Consider the following 17,696-nt stretch of genomic DNA (forward strand, 5'->3'; position numbering starts at 1 on the left):
ACCAAATATTTACCATTCGACAAATACTCGAAAAAAAGTGGGAACACAATACCCCAGTACATCAAATATTTATTGATTTTAGAAAGGCGTACGATTCGGTTAGGAGCGAAACATTATACAACGTTCTTACAGAACTTGGAATACCGAGAAAGCTAATTAAATTAATTAAGATATGTTTAAATGAATCCCAAAGTAAAGTCCGGGTAGGAAAATTTTTGTCCTGAACTTTCACGTCGAAATTGGCCTGAAACAAGGAGATGCGTAGTCACCATTATTATTTAACTTTGTTCTGGAATACGCTATAAGGAAAATCAAAGATAGCAACCAGGGCCTAGAGTTGAACGGTATTCACCAGGTTATGACATATGCTGATGATGTAAATTTAATAGGGGATGATAAGATAACAATAGAAAGAAATGTAGAGATCTTATTAAACACTTGCAGGAAATGGGTTTAGAAGTAAATGCAGAGAAAACTAAATACATGGAAGTGCGTTGGGACCGTAATACGGCAAATTATGGATGCTTTAAAATATTAAATAACAGTTTTGATAAAGTGGATACTTTCAAATATCTAGGATCAATATTAACAAACAAAAATCATATACACAAATAAATTAAATGTCGACTAAAAGCTGGAATTCGTGTTACTATTCGGTTCAAAATCTCTTGTCATCGCAAATTCTGTCGAAGAATTTGAAGCTTATAATACATAAAACAATAATCGTGCCTGTTGTTCTGTATAGTTGCGAAACATAGTCGCTTTCTCTGAAGGAAGAACATAGGCTGAAAGTATTTGAGAACAAGATCCTGAAACGAATATTCGGAACCAAGAGGAACGGGAATGGGGAATGGCGGAAATTTCATAACGAGGAACTACATAATTTATACGGTTTACCCAACATTATTAGGGTCGTCAAGTCTAGGAGGCTTAGGTGGGCAGGTCATGTAGCTAGAATGGAAGAAAGTAGAAACGCTTTCAAAGTCTTGACTGGAAGACCAATCGGTAAACGACCATTAGTAAGACTTAGGCGCAGATGGGAGGACAATATTAAGATGGATCTCGCAGAGATAACAGTACAAAGTAGAAACTGGATCCAATTGGATAAGGATAGAAGTCAGTGAAGAGCTTTTGTGAAAGCGGCATTGAACCTCCGGCTTCCATAAGCCATAGAGTTAGTTAGTTAGTTATATGTGGAGAACTATATATAGTATAGTCAAACCAAACAAACAATTTACTCAGTATGATGTGCTTATTCTATGAAAAATACTAAAACTCGATTAAATGCACTTAAAAATTTTGTGGCCTTGATCCAAAAAAATCAATATATTTCATTGAATCAAACATTTTTTGTGCGCCTTATATGTGGAGAACGCATACAGTATAGCCAAAACAAAAGTAGCAATTTACTCAATATGATATTCTTCTACAGCAAAAGATACCAAAACTTCAGTAAATACACTTCAAAACTTTTGTAGCCCTGATACAAATAATCAGTATATTTTATCAATCGAACATTCTATTGTGTGCCTTATTTGTGAAGGACTACTTACAGTGTAGCCAAAGCAAAACTAGCACTTTACACAGTATAACTTTCTTATTACGAGAAAAATACGGAAACTTGATTTAGAGGCCGATAAAAATTTTGGGGCCCCAGATCCAAAATTTTCATATATTTCATTGAAATAAACATCTTCTTGTACGCCTTATATTTAAAGAACTGCACATAGTGTAGCAAAACCAAGACTTCCAATTTACTCAGTTTGAAATGCTCATTCCATACAAAATAAGAAAACTCGGTTTGGGACTTTCAAAATTATTGTGGTCCCTGATCCGAAAAATACAATATATTTCATTGAATCAAACATTTTTTCTTACGCCTGATATGTGGAGAACTACATACAGTGTAGACAAAGCAAAAGTGACAATTTGCAGATCATGATGTGATTATTCCGAAAAAATACGAAAATTTGATTTAGAGGCCGTTCAAAAATTTTATGGCGTCTGATCCAGCAAATACAATAAATTTTATTGAATTAAACATTTTATTGTACGTCCTATATGTCTAGATCTAAATATATCGTAGCCAAACCAAAACTAGCAGTTTACTCAGTAGAATGTGTTTATTCCGTAAAAAATACCAAAGCTTGAATTACAGGCCGTTCAAAAATGTTCGTGCCCTTATTCCAAAAGTTCCATATTTTCATTGAATCAAACATTGTTCTGTACACCTTATATTTGGAGAACTATATATAGTGTAGCAAAACCAACAGAAACAATTTACACAGTATGATGTGCTTACTTGATAGAAGGTATGGAAACTCTGTTTAGGGACCGTTAAAATTTTTTTGGCCCCTGGTCAAAAAATCAGTATATTTCATTGAACCAAACTTTTTTTGTACGCCTTATATGTGGAGAACTACATACAGTTTAACAAAAAAAAAAGCAATTTACTCAGTATGATGTGTTTTTTCTTATGAAGTACGAAAACTCGGTTTATGGACCGAGAAACAATTTTCTGGCTCCTGATCCAAAAAATTCAATATATGCCGTTGAATATTTTTTTTACGCCTCATATTCTGAGAACTACAAAATAGTGTAGCGAAACCAAAATTAACAATTTACTCAGTATGATGTGCTTATTCCGCGGAAAATAAGAAAACTTGATTTAGAGCTGCTCAAATTTTTTGTGGCCTCTGATCAAAAAATTTCAATATATTTCATTGAATCAAGCATTTTTTAATGCCTTATAGGTGGAGAGCTACATATAGTTTAGCCAAATCAAAACTAACAATTTACTCCGTATGATATGCTTATTCCTTAAAAATATGAGAACACGGTTTAGGGACCATTAAAAAATTTTGTGACCCCCGATCAGAAAAATTATGTATATTACATTGAATCAATTTTTGTTGTTGTACGCCTTATTATGGAGAACGGCATATATTGTAGCCAAACCAAAACTAACAATTTACTGACTGTGATGTTCTTATTTATGAAAAAAAAAACTTGAATTAGTTGCCGTTCAAAACACTTTCGTGGCCCCTGATCCAAAAACTTCAATATCTTTCATTGAATCAAACATTCCTTATGCCTTATATGTGGACAACTACATATAGTTTAGTCAAAAGAAAACTAACAATATGCTCCGTATGATATGCTTATTCCTTTAAAAATATGAGAACACGGTTTAGGGATCATTCAAAAATTTTGTTGCCCGTGATAAAAAAAAAATCAATATATTTCATTGAATCCAACATGTTCTTGCACGCCTTATATGTGGGGAAATGCATATTCTTTAGCCAAACTAAAGCTAACAATTTAATCAGTACGATATGCTTATTCGTCAAAAAATACGAAAAATTGGTTAAGAGGTTGTTCAAAATTTTCTGGAATCTGATCCAAATAATTCAATATATTTCATTGAATCAAACATTTTTTGTACGTCTTATCTCTGGAGAACTACATATAGCATACCCAAAACAAAACCAGGAATTTACATAGTATGATATACTTATTCCGCAAAAAATAAAAAAAAAACTTGATTTAGAGGTCCTTCATTAATTTTGTGATCCCTGTTCCAAAAAATTCAATATATATCATTTATTAAAATATTTTTTGTAAGCCTTATACGTAAAGAATTACATATAATGTAGCAAAACCAAAACTAACAATTTATTAAGTATGATATTCTTACTCCTTAAGAAATAACAAAACTTGATTTAGTGGCTCTTCAAAATTTTTTCGACCCTGATAGAAAAAGGTCAATATATTTCATTGAATCAAACTTTCTCTTGTACGCTATATATGTGGACAATTACATATAGTGTAGCCAAACAAAAACTAATGATTTACTCCGTATGATGTGCTTATTCCTAAAAAAATATGAGAACCTGGTTTAAGGACCGTTCAAGAATTTTGTGGCCCATTATCCAAAAAAAAAATCAATATATTTCATTGAATGAAGCATTTTATTGTACGTTTTACATGTCCAGAACTGCATATCGTGTAGGCAAAACAGAAGTAACAATTTACTCAGCATGATGTACCTATTCCTAAAAAAAGAAAATGAAATCTCAGCTTAGGAACCGTTGAAAAACTTTGTGGACCCTGATCCAAACAATTCAATATATTTCATTGAATAAAACATTTTCTTGTACGCTTAATTTACAGAGAAACTCATATAATGCATCCAAACAAAAGTAAGAATTTTCTCAGCATGACGTCCTTATTCCGCATAAAATACGAAAACTTTAATAGATTCCGTTCAAATTTTCTGTTGACACTGACCCAAAAATATTCAATATGTTTCATTTAATCAAATTTTTTTTTGTACAACTTATATGTGAAGAACTAGATACAATGTAGCCAAAGCGAACCAAAAATTTTGCTAATTTTTATGTGCTTATTCCCCAGAAAATATGAAAACTGGGTTTAGGGATCGTACAAAAAATTCGCGTCCCCTGATCAAAAAATTCAATAGATTTTATTGAATCAAACATTTTCTTCTACGAATTATAACTGGGGAACTAATTATAGTGTAGCCAAACCATAAGTAGCAATTTACTCACTACGATGTGGTTACTCCGAACAAAATACAAAAACTTGATGTAGAGGAACTTCAAAAATTTTGTTTCCCCTGATAAAAAATGCAATATATTTCATTGAATCAAACATTTTCTTGTACGCCTTATATGTGGAGAACTACATATAATGTAGCCATAGCAAAACTAACAGTTTACTCAGTATGATGTGCTTGTTCCTCAAAAAATAAGAAGACATGTTTTAGAGGCGATTGAAAAATTTTTTGACCCATGGTCCTAAAAATTCAATATATTTCATTGAATTAAATATATTTCATTGTGGCCAATATATTTCATTGTGGCCAGTATTTGAATCTTGATTCATTAACATAATCCCTAATCGCTGAGCTATACGGATAACTTATATTTTGCAGTATTATTATATTTTAATTACTTTATTTTATTATGTGAATAATTTTTAGAGTTAATTTTATATTCACCTTCTATTTGCAGGAAATTGAACAGAATATCAAAAACTCTGCAGTATGGAAATGGAAAGTAGAATTCACGTTAAGGGCGGTGGGATACTGTCATGACTGTTTATAACATTGTTCTGCTTTTATTTCAATTGTTTCTTATGTGCACAATGTGTAAAGACTCACAGAGCTCCTGTTCTACCATGTTTTACAGGACTATAAAAGCTTTATGTTTTACAGGACTATAAAGTGCTTTATATTTTTCAGGGTTAAAATTGTGTATTGATTTTAAGGTTAAGATTTTATGTTGAACCCAGAAATGTGTCTCAGTATAAATCTTTGAGCCACTTAAGTTTGACGTGAAACAAGTCCATCCCACAAAGCTAAATTCTTTCTCTTTTATAAAACTATACATTTTTCGTCTTTCTTCAAATGATACAGAAAGGTAGTAACATAATTTTATGGATTATTAAATAGACCCTCTACTGTATTTTTAGAAATCTGTTATGTTGCAGCCGAAATAATTTTTCAAATTTCAATTAGCAAATTACTATAGGAGACTAAGGAATTACCATTTCCCATTGCATTGATAATCCTTTTCTATACTTTTATTAATTAATATTTCCAATTATTCATTCTGAATCATTCTAAACAATGCTTTTACCTTTCTGTATAAGACACCGTCCTCGGATTCATATTGAAAATAAGTACGTCACTTTATGTGGTTTTAAAAACTAGAGAAAATTTAGTTTTGTACATAAACGTTTGTTTCACATCGGTACGGTAAGTGGTTCAAAAATTATAAAGCGAGAACAATTCCGAATTGGACATAAAATTTTAACCTTCAGAAAGGTTAAACACAATTTTAACCCTGAAAACGTTGTCAATATATGGACAACAAAGCAAAAGAGGTTATAACAAATTGAGTCATTTTTATTTCAACTAATAAAGCAGGTTATATTAGACGAGATACTCGGTTACTAGAATTAATTTCCCCATATTACATTAACCGAGTAAACTGGTTATTTCAATTAACTGAACAGGTTAAATTAACCGATCTAGTCGGTTAAACATTTGCCCTACCTTATTACATTTACCGAGTAAATATGTTATCTTAACAAATTTAATTTGTTACATTAACCGATCTACTTGGTTATACAGTTGTCCTACCGTATTACTTTAACCCGTAAATGGGTTACTTTAACTAATTGAATTGATGCACCCTGTTTCATTAACCGAGCAGTCGGTTATTCCAACATACTAACTAGGTTACAGGCTACAAGCTATAATTTATAGTGGTAACTACGGGATCGGTTAGCGTACTCCTGTGAGTTATTACACTGTAACCTAGCAATATTAACCTGTAACGCAAGGTTGCAATCAACCTTCTCTCGTTAAATTTTTTGGCTTGGCTGCTGGGACACACGTCTCTGTTGTCCATATATTGACAAACTAACTTGGTTACTGTCCACCTTTTTCTTGTTTGCTAGTAACTTTTCTTTTTTTTCTTTGTTTTGCATGTAGGCTCGGTTTGAATCTCTCCGCCACCACATACCTTTTATTACAGTATTTTTATTTATAATTTTTACTTCATTAATTTTTATTTAAATCTTATTTTCCATTGGGAGTGTGGCCCCTGTGCTTTAAAAAATTTAGAAAATCATTGACGTTTAAAATCCTTTTTCAAATAGTTGATGGGAAAATGACAACCTGAAAAGACCGAATTCCGACGGATTGCTGCGGTTTTCCTTTCTCCGAAGAAAACGTTTGCAACTAGCAAAATTTGAATGCATAGAACAGTGTTGTTCCTAGTGGTTCTGATAGTGGAAAATGTGTTTTGAGGGGGAAAATGTACTGACTATTATAAGTTTTTCACATTCGGCCCACAGGCGTGTTAATTGAATTATTCTTAACGGGCATTATTAACTGCTTAGTTGTTATTTTTAGGTCGCTTTCAAGCATTTGTAAGTCATTCCCAGATACTTTCCCTCTATATAGCACTTAAATTGTACTGAGAATTGTAGAAATGTACTGCGTATGTACCGAGTGCAACATTACTGGTGGGAAACCGCCATGATTTTCATTGCATTGCCATGCGCCTTTTCTGCTGTTTGCCGACTGCTCGGAAAGGCTACTTTCCAGCGGCGGCGCCAGCGCATTTTATGCGCCTTTCCGGCTGTTTGCCGACTGCTCGAAAGGACCTCTTTTGGATGTCAGCTTCCCAATTCTCCCACAGGCGGCATCCGACCTCTTGCCGCCGTCGAAAAGTGGCCCTTTACCGACTGGATACCAACCCTTCAGGAAGGCAAAGTTTTCACCACCTTTTACAATAGCTTTGCCTAAGTCTGTCTTCGTGCTATGATTTCTCATGAAGGGCACAATTGCTAGTTCTGAAAGTATATAATACTTGCATGTCCCATTCAATTTCTTCTTTTTTGGCTGAGAGTGCTGCGTAAAAGCAAAAATAAAGAAATTTTATACTGGGACACACAAAAAATACAAGTATTATACTTCAAGAACTTGCAAGGGTGCTCTTTGTCGAGAAATCATAGCATGGAGGAAGACTTAGACAAGACTAATGTAAAAGCTGGTGAAAATTTTGCCTTCCTGAAGGGTTGATTTCCAGTCGGCAAAGGGCCACTTTTCGACGGCGGCCACTTTAGAGGTCGGATGCCGCCTGTGGGAGAACGGGGAGCCGACGTCGAAAAGAGGTCCTTTCCAGCAGTCGGCGAACAGCCGGCAAGGCGCATAAAATGAGCCGGCGCCATATCGTCTGCAAATCTTATGCATCTAACCATTCTACCTCCTACCGACATGTAGGAGGGGAGCAAATAGAAGTGGGAGGGGAGCAAATAGAACAAGTGAATAGTTTTCGATATCTGGGTAGTATTCTTAGTAATGACATGAAGTGCGAACGTGAAATAAAAGCAAGAATAGGAATGGCAAAAGAAGCCTTTAGGAGGAAGAAAAGTATGTTTTGTCGGACCTTGAATAGAGAGTTGAGAAAAAGACTCATAAAATGCTTCGTGTGGAGTGTTGTACTGTATGAGGCGAAAACATGGACATTACGTAAAAGTGATGAAAAACGACTGGAAACATTTGAAATGTGGGTGTGGAGAAGGATGGAAATAATTAGTTGGGTCGAGCGGAAAACGAATGAGTGGGTGCTAGAAATGGTGGGGGAGAAAAGAACACTTTTAGATATTGTTAAGAAGAGGAAGAGAAACTGGTTGGGACATTGCCTAAGAAGAAATTGTATCATGAGGGACGCCATAGAGGGTATGGTGGCGGGAAAGAGAGGCAGAGGGCGAAGGAGACTACAATTAATGGATGATATTAAAACAGAAAGATCATACGTGAAGACGAAGAGATTAGCGGAAGACCGTGGAGCATGGAAGCTTCTCAGCTGCTGCAAGTGACCTGCCAGTAAGGGCAGAATACTTATGATGATGATGAATTCACATCATGTCTTAAAATTGCAAAATTCTTTATAGGATGATCATTAGTAAGTAGAAACCGCGTATTCCCAGCTTACGTACATATACTTAGAATCATAAAATATTCATTTCATTGAACGGCATTTTTACTTTTGCAGAAGAGAGAACTTGCATTACTGGATTCAGATTTACTTTAGAAAGGCTTGCCTGGTATAGGCACAAATAGAGCATAGTCCATAAAAAACTAAAAAACAAAACTAAAAGCAATAATCACCTTGTGCTAGGTAGCTGCTAAAAGCGAGAATACTATCTAAACCACTCAGGGTAGTAGCCAAAACTTTTGCTTAGCACAGATATTAGATTATTTTTAACAAATACTTATCATGTTAGTGATGGAGCTTCGTCCTTGTATAATGTAGTGTAAGAAACGATCTGCTTCATGAAACCAAGCTATGTTTGATTGGTATGTTTCTTTTTTCACCTTTTCCCGACATTTTCGAAGCACTTACTTTTGCAAGGTAGTTCTAATATTTTTTAATTTTAATTTGTAGAATCTCAGTTGTGATTTTTAAACCTATTTGATGAATAATTGCTTCCAGTGTTGTTTCTCTGGTAGCAATATTCCTGTAAAGAACATTTTAGTATTCCTTTAGCATTCATATGTCTCATATAATTCTAGAACTAATATCATCTCAGCTGTTGCGAAACGAGCCATTTCTAAGACACTTTTATTTTCCGTTGAAAACTTTTTTTGGTATCAGCCGTTTACACTAGGCAACTCAGTCGTCTTTGCTGGGCAATATGATCAAATCGACCGCAGAAAATAGAATGTATTTCAAATCAATTGCTACTCGATTAATCGCCTTCTAACAATAGTCGATTCCGTCGAAATCCTGGTTACACAGTCGAAAGTGACGTCAGTTCAACTGAATAGACCACAGATGGACTAAGTGTAAAAACGCCATTAGTCAGCCATTCAAGCAAAGCAAAATTTCTCTTTGAAATATACGACACATTTTTGCCAACACTTTCTTGGGATTTTTAAGTTCCAAAATAATGGTGTAAAGTATATAATAAACTTCTGTAAAATCTTTGGAAGGTTTCACTTTGGTTTCACTTTGGAAGGTTTCACTTTTTAATTTGGAGAAATTGCTTTTTAGTGGAAATGATATCTTACTACAATTTGCATAGTACAAACTGAAAATTTGCAAGTAGTATAACGAACTTTACGTAGATATTATGAAGTGAAAAGCGAAGCTGAGAATGATCAGAGGAGAGATTCCCGAGCAGATAAGTCAAAATCCCTGAATGAAAAAAATAAATATTGAAGCCGTGGTTAAAGAAGTAAAACATCATAGAGCTATGTGATCTGTGTCATAGAGTAAATATTATCAGTGTAAAACATTGTATTTTGAAGATTTAAATTATGAATATAACTTGTGTTATTGATTTAATAGGCGGGAAGAGAAGAAGATCTAATGTATAATATATTTCATGGTACGTGTATTTTTTCAATTATTAGCATGCTTGGAATTACACATATTAATTTGATTTTAAAACGATTTAAGAGATAATTGTATGTTGACCATCAAATCTAGACCTTTATGCACTAGGACTCCAACCTGGATTCACCCGGGTAATCACGCTTTTGTCAGAGCGAAATCGCACATGCTGAGTTAGTATCAAATCAAGCCAATGCGACCTTAATTGAAATGTGTTTGACACACATATATATGTGTGCAAGAACATGCCAGAAATATCACAGTTGTGCATGCAATACAACTCATGCTATTACAAGTTCATAATCAAACTACGTACTCAACTGCCCTCACAGGATCCTAAAATTTATGGGTGCAAGTTATATCAAAGTGCCGCTCTCAATAAAATCAACGTAAAAGTAATACGCTTGAAAATTTGCATTTTTAGTTTTTCAGAGAACAATAACAACACGGCAAGAGTTAGTTCGGCTAATCTTCCACAGATGACTGTCCCTGGTAAGACTCATATGAATCTGTTTTCTGCATTTGTATTGTATTGCCGAATATCAAGAAATTCCAAAAAAATACTAAGGCTTCTTTCACATTATCCGGCGATTTGCCGGCTCCGTTTCCTGCAGTTTGCCGGATGAGAAGTGTACCCTTTCATATTATCCAGCATTTTGCCGTGGATGAAAAATATCCAATCAGGGTTGCTATGCAACTGAAGAAACAAAACCTTGTGACTCTTGTCGTATTGTGGTGGTTGCAATTAACAGATGCAAAAAGTATCTTCTACTCGCCTTGTTAAAATAGACAGAAAAAAGTCAGAGACACATATGGGTTCACCCTTTTTTAGAGAAGTGGTAACTTGAGGGAGATTTTTCTATAGGCTACTGTTTCCACAATTGATAGACTTGAGCAAAATAGCCGCCAGATTCTGGATATTTAAAATACGATCCCGGTATTCACCTGTTGTGACTGGGAAAACCAGGATAAAGTCCTTTGAGGATAGTAGGTGGTTGAGATCTATCCCAAAATCCATTGGCGGATCTAGAAGTTAAAAACTGGGAGGCTGCCAGATCCCAGACTATGAGAAGTATATCATGAGTTTACTATAAAGTTTCAAACATATATAAATAATAGCTTAAATTATTTTCGTCAGCCTGAAAACTGGTGGGGTCTAGGCCCCCCGGTCCCGAGCTAGATCCGCCACTGCCAGAATCCAAAGTCAACACAACCACTGAGCCCAAGGCTAATCTGTGGGCATTATTAATTATTATTATTATTATTATTATTATTATTTCGGGTTTATTTTATTTTAAGCTTTCCGACTATTGATTCAAGTCTCTTTAAAGCACTGCTCTAGTTTCTGTATTCAAAGGACTATTCAAGAAATTACAACCATAGAAGTGTAAAAGATAATTATAAAATATATAAGGTACGATATATTTATCAAATATCACATCATGAATTCTCTCTTGCTTTGCGAAAGTACATAAAGGTATTATTACTAAATGTATAATATTGCTGAAATATTTGATAGTGTATATTTCAATTTTGGGGCACCACAAATTTATAGAATTACAAGCTCATTTGTCCAGTCCTACTCGGACATTTATTTCTCCCAATCTTCTATTACATAGAAAAAAATAATTTATATTGATTTGGACTCTTTAATCAACGACCTATGGATTAGACACTCCGGTAGTATCTGTCGTTTTCGATTATTTTCAGATGGCATCTTTTCCCATATATTGTATGTAACAAGTTTGGTTAAAAATACTACAGGTGTACTAGGCTAGAACATAACCACATACACAAACACACTCCACACACACACACACACACACACACACACACATATATATATATATATATATATATATATATATATATATATATATATATATATACTTTATATACGTAAAACACACTCATCCATATTATTGCAGCCACTCTCTACTCTTTCCTGGCAACACTTGCTTCCTCCCCCAACACCCATCCGGCAGTTTGCCGCGTATATGTAAAGAGCTTCATTGCTTGTAATGTCCCGCTTGGCTATACACGGCGATTTGTTGCGCCGGATTCTAGCAGGGAGATCCGGCTGTTTTTGCTCGCCGGATAAATGTCCGGCGACCACCGCACATATGTGAAGAGCTTCATTGCTTGCAATGTCTTTCTACCTTGTCCGGCAATTCGCCGGAAACGGATCTGGAAAATCGCCGGATAATGTGAAAGGGCAGTAAGACCTATTAGAGTTGGTTAAATGAATTTACGTCACGTTAAGTTACGTTACGTTAGGTTCGGTTAGGTTGCGTTAGAAGTAGGTTACCTTTAAAACAAAAGCGTACAAACTTTCAAAATTTGGAATATAAAATGGTGCAGTTTTACTATACGGATCCACAGATCGTAAAATGTACAGAAAAAAATTAGGGAAATTTTAATTTGCACATTTTATGTCTAGACCAGAACCCAACCAGCCCCTACGGGATTTCTAACCCGTTTCGACTACTACATCTCTTCCTCCCCTCCTCCTCCTCCTCCTCCTCCTCCTACTACTACTACTTATAATATGGATCCAGTCAGTAAAACTGCACGTATATAATTATTATTTCCGTATAAATACGCCTTCAGGATATATGATATAAAACTATGGTCAACCTGTAGTAGGAGTTCATTAAAAAGCACCAGGGACTACGCAGGGGGTGGGTCCTGGGGGTCTGAACTCCCCAAAATTTCGATTTTTGACCAAATTTAGCCTAATTTTAGGGGCAGTTTGAGGAATTTTAGTGTAAAATACCCTCATATTGAGTTTGTACCCCTCCCGAAATAAATTCCTGCGTACGCTACTGAAAAGCACGAATGCTATATAATCGAGCCAGAGCCGTGTGAAGCTTGTAAGCTCGTTCTATAGCGCGGGGGTTTGTCAGAAGGGAGCAGGCTTGTCAGCGACGATGAGTAAATATGTGAGCGAAGGTTGTAATAACGGGTATGTTTGGAATGATTCTAACTTCAATACCACTTTTGATTGTTATACTAGTAACTGTCCACTTGTAAACATAAAACACAGTTTCTGGAAAATATGCAGAAATACACTGCCATAATGGTAACTTAGTAGGTTATGTTTGTTAAGATACGTTAGGTGAAGTTACAGTTCGATAAAACTCAAATACAGTATGACACTATCTTGGCATACGCGCCATTTCCACATTGCCTTTAGCGACATTAAACCATAACAAATGCATCTCTCCACCAAACAGCCCCTTGCTCCTCCACATGCAGTACTATTCATAATGTCAAAAGCAACTAACAGCAACAAACACCTTCTTAACTTCTACTATTCCCCTCACCTGACTTTCATTCATTTTTAATCACAAACCAAGATACTGTAAATTGTCCAATTCACCCGGTAAATTTTCTAAACTTGGTCCTGCGATACTAAATTTCGTCTAGCACTTAACCCCTACTTACCTACTAAATGGCATATTTTGCTTTTGTTTTAGTATACCTTACCTAGAGCTATTCTCTTTCGTTGTTCATTTTTAGCTGTTAATGGTAAATATATTTTCTTATTTTAATAGTTTCTTTACTCTTCGCTAAATATTATTCGCGTGTCGTCTGTATTTAATGATTAATCGCGTGAAATGCATTACTTCGCAAAATTATTAACCTCTAAATTTTAAGTGTTGCAAGTTACGCTCTGTTCTGAAAAACGAAAAAAAGTGAATTCTTCCCTTCTCATGTTTCCAACTAATAATATATCCAACATCTTGTTACAGTATGTGAATAAACTTCTAGAGCCTGGACTGGGGACGGATTCCTATATGCAACTCAAAGACAGAAGCGAAAATACTTCTTACTCTACTACATTGTAACATAAAGGAATACTTCTCTTCGGAAGAATGCATTCTTGCTGCCTTAGTGTTTATTAAGAGAGGGGTAGCATTACTGGATGCAGACTTAGTTTAGGAAGAGTCACTATAACTACATCGTATGTACGTATGGCGCCAAACATACCGTGCACAAATCACGAATTAATTTTAAAACGCATAACAACTTGTCAGAGAAGGGGAATAGCAGGGAGATCCGAGTAGAAGCGATTGGGTACGTCCGTAGGAAGCACGTATATCATCAATGGTGGGTGTACGCACAAAGAGGCATGGTTTGTAAACACTATGAGACATAAAACAAATACCTTATATGGCACAACTTTGTGGCACTTTGTATATACATTGCCCTCACATATCACCTCAATTTCCTTATGGGAAAGAACACAATTCCAATTTCCTATTTCTTCATATTATAAATAAAAGAGATGAGGTTCCGATATATTTTCCTAACTTTTACAATCCCATTGTAAAACCAAGTAAGACTTTATTCCCTGGATTTTACAAATTTATGTCCTCATAGAATGCAAGGCACACCTTGCTGTATTTCTTATAATTTGTGTATGTTAGTAATAAATAATTAGTAGATTAAGACGTACCAGGCCTGGTTAATAGTTTAGTAGTGTATATATTGTGTATATATAGTTTATGTTAATGTGTACTTATCCATATTAATATTTTTTAATTTTGTAAATTTCTTGTATTCAATTGGAAACTATAGTTGGAAACACTTCTCAGGGGAACGTGAAACGTTGTAGTTTGAATTAGGAGAAGAAATTTTTCTTGGGTGAGGTAAACTCATAGTCCCCGCTCCCCGCAAGAGATTCCTTTGATCGAGAATTGCTCAACAGCTATAAAAAGAGGCGGATTTTCAAGTTAAGGCATTCTGAAAGGAATCCTCCAAAGTGATGGAGCGCGTTTTTCCTCTTTATGTTTCTCAGAATAAGAGGAACAGTTTTCGCTAGAGTTTATCTTTGGGGGAATTATTGTCTAACTTATAAAATTGGTTTTAATTTCGAGAGAGGATAGGATTCGTAAATTAAAATAAATAATGAGTTGGGTAACTCGAATTTAAGGAGTATTTGGAAGGGATCGCAGAAATGTAACTATCGTGTGAATTCTGGCTAATTGAATATGGGCTAACTGGTGATTTTTATTTCCTTCCCCATAAAAGAACGTAAAATTTCCGGAATTCACAGATCCATTTCCTTCCCACCTAACTTCCTGAACTCCTACTACGTCCATTCTGTATTTCTCTAACTCACTCGTTACGGATTTTAACGCACCTGCCCTATAAAGACTCCAAATATTCCATGTTCCAAATCTCATGTTCATTTTCTTTTGCTGAGGTCGTGCCAAGTTATCAGTCCTTGTCCGAGGCTTTTGTGAATATTTCTGAACAAGTGCTTTTTTTTACAGGATGAGGTTGTTAGCCCTACTCAAACCCCCAAGCTGGAGGACCACTCCTAGTCGGCTGTCCGTGACTGCTTATTTAGTATATTCGCAGCTAACCTCTATATCTAGAGGTCTTCTCCTCGATCCGCAACCTGAGGACTCGCCATGCCGTGGTGACAGGAACCCACGTTAAGTTAACCAGATATAAGGCATTAATAAAAAGTAGAGGGAAATATTAAAATTTCAGCGACCACCCTTTCTACACTTGAAAGCGAAAATTAATGGTTGCGATGGAAGTGCCTGTCGATACTTGTATTTGTGCAGCACAAAGCAGAATTTGTGCTCGCAAAGTTAACCAGATATAAGGCGTTCATAAAAGTACAAGCATCGGAAATAAAAAAATGATATTAGCAATAATGTGGTGGATCCATATAGATGTGAAACAGGCACATGTTCTCAAATGCAATACATAGTTACCAGCTCAACAGTGTTTCCAACACAGTATAAAGTGTTATTTTTTAGAATAACACTACGTCAGGTTATTACAAATTTCAAATCTACACTTAAAATAAAAACATGTTCAGTGTTCCAAACTAAGCATGCTACAGTATCCAAATATCCAAAACGTCTCAGCTTTGGAGGTCTCTACAAGGGTAACCACGCAAGTGAGACAGATAGAGCAACACTTTGAAAGGGCCTTAGTGCCCAATACTACCATCAGATTATGACGTATTTTTAATAAACTGAAAGAAAGTTACAAAGAAATAAACATTAAACTTTTTCAAAGAGCTTTATTTCAAAAAAGTGTTGACATAAGTGTCACATCTTGAAAAAATGTAGAGATCATGAAGCCATTTACAACAATCAACTATTTCAAACCGTTTCGAAGATATGATAATTAATAATAAAGTTGGCAATATAGCTTAATCCTGCAACTACCATACATTTTTACACACATGTTCTACCACTCGGGTCCAATGGACCCTAATTAAGAATCGAGGATATGGAGTAATTTTATGAGATTTTCACATTGCTTTATTGTATGAAAAAAACAAATACAGCGCAACAAATTAACTTTCAGGAAGAGAATAAAAATATTGAAAAGTATAATCACGGGTCCAATGGACCCGCTTGGTAGTTCTCGGGTTAAAGTTATGAAAACGTAAAGACTTCCAGTAATCAAAACTAAGTAAAACTGATAGTAATATAACTGTCAAAGAAACACACAAAAATACAACCGTTTTAACTGTGCAAGCACAAATTCTGGTTTCTGCTGCATATATGCAAGTATCGAAGGGCAAGTGCATCGCAAATACCAGGTTGGCTATTCAAGTAGAAAAAGGGTAGTCGCTGAAGTTTCACTTTTCCTCTCTGTTTTTTATTAATGCTCTATATCTAATTAACTGCGTGAGCACGAATTCTGCTGCACAAATACAAGTATCGACGGATAAGTCCATCGCAACTATCAGTTTGGCCATTCAAATCGAAAAAGGAAAATCGCTCAAATTTCACCCTTTCTTTTACTTTTTAATTATGCCGTATATATAATTAACTGGATGAGCACAAATTCTGTCATCTGCTGCACAAATACAAGCATCGAAGGAGAAGCCCATCACGACCATTAGTTTTCTTTTTCAAGCTTAGAAAAGGTTGTCGCTGAAATTTCGATATTTTCCTGTAGTTTTTATTAACGCTTTATATCTGGTAAATTGTGCGAGCACAAATTCTCGTTTGTGGTGCACAAGTACAAGCATCGAAGGAGAAGTCCATCGCAGCCATTAGTATCATTTTTCAAGCTTAGAAAAAGTGGTCGCTGAAATTTCGCTATTTTCCACTAGTTTTAATTAATGCTTTAAATCTGGTTAACTGTACAAGCACAGTTTATGTTTTGTGCTGCACAAACTCCAGCATCGAGAGACAATTCCATCGCAAGCATTAATTTTCTCTTTCAAGTGTAGAAAGGGTGGTCGCTGAAATTTTAATATTTCCCTATACTTTTCATTTATGCCTTATATATGATTAACTGTGCGAGCACAAATCCTGCTTTGTGTTGCACAAATACAAGCATCGAGAGACAATTCCATCGCAAGCATTAATTTTCTCTTTCAAGTGTAGAAAGGGTGGTCGCTGAAATTTTAATATTTCCCTATACTTTTCATTTATGCCTTATATATGATTAACTATGCGAGCACAAATCCTGCTTTGTGTTGCACAAATACAAGCATCGAGAGACAATTCCATCGCAAGCATTAATTTTCTCTTTCAAGTGTAGAAAGGGTGGTCGCTGAAATTTTAATATTTCCCTATACTTTTCATTTATGCCTTATATATGATTAACTGTGCGAGTACAAATCCTGCTTTGTGTTGCACAAATACAAGCATCGAGAGACAATTCCATCGCAAGCATTAATTTTCTCTTTCAAGTGTAGAAAGGGTGGTCGGTGAAATTTTATATTTCCCTATACTTTTCATTTATGCCTTATATATGATTAACTGTGCG

At 35.2% G+C, this 17,696-nt stretch overlaps 1 protein-coding gene across 3 annotated transcripts in view; it reads left to right on the top strand.

Annotated features, from left to right (window-relative positions):
* The first annotated feature begins 9,795 nt into the window (after window positions 1-9,795).
* Window positions 9,796-17,696, top strand: part of LOC145683499 (phospholipid scramblase 2-like) — a 289,918-nt gene continuing 282,017 nt past the window's right edge. For all 3 annotated transcript variants that reach the window (XM_081754836.1, XM_081754839.1, XM_081754837.1), the window contains exon 1: window positions 9,796-9,933. The gene's annotated coding sequence lies outside the window, so the exon portion shown is untranslated. The remainder of the gene's footprint in view (window positions 9,934-17,696) is intronic.

The sequence above is a fragment of the Thermobia domestica genome, chromosome 4 (assembly GCF_964235325.1).
Source record: "Thermobia domestica chromosome 4, izTheDome1.hap1.1, whole genome shotgun sequence".
Taxonomy (NCBI): Eukaryota; Metazoa; Arthropoda; class Insecta; order Zygentoma; family Lepismatidae; genus Thermobia; species Thermobia domestica.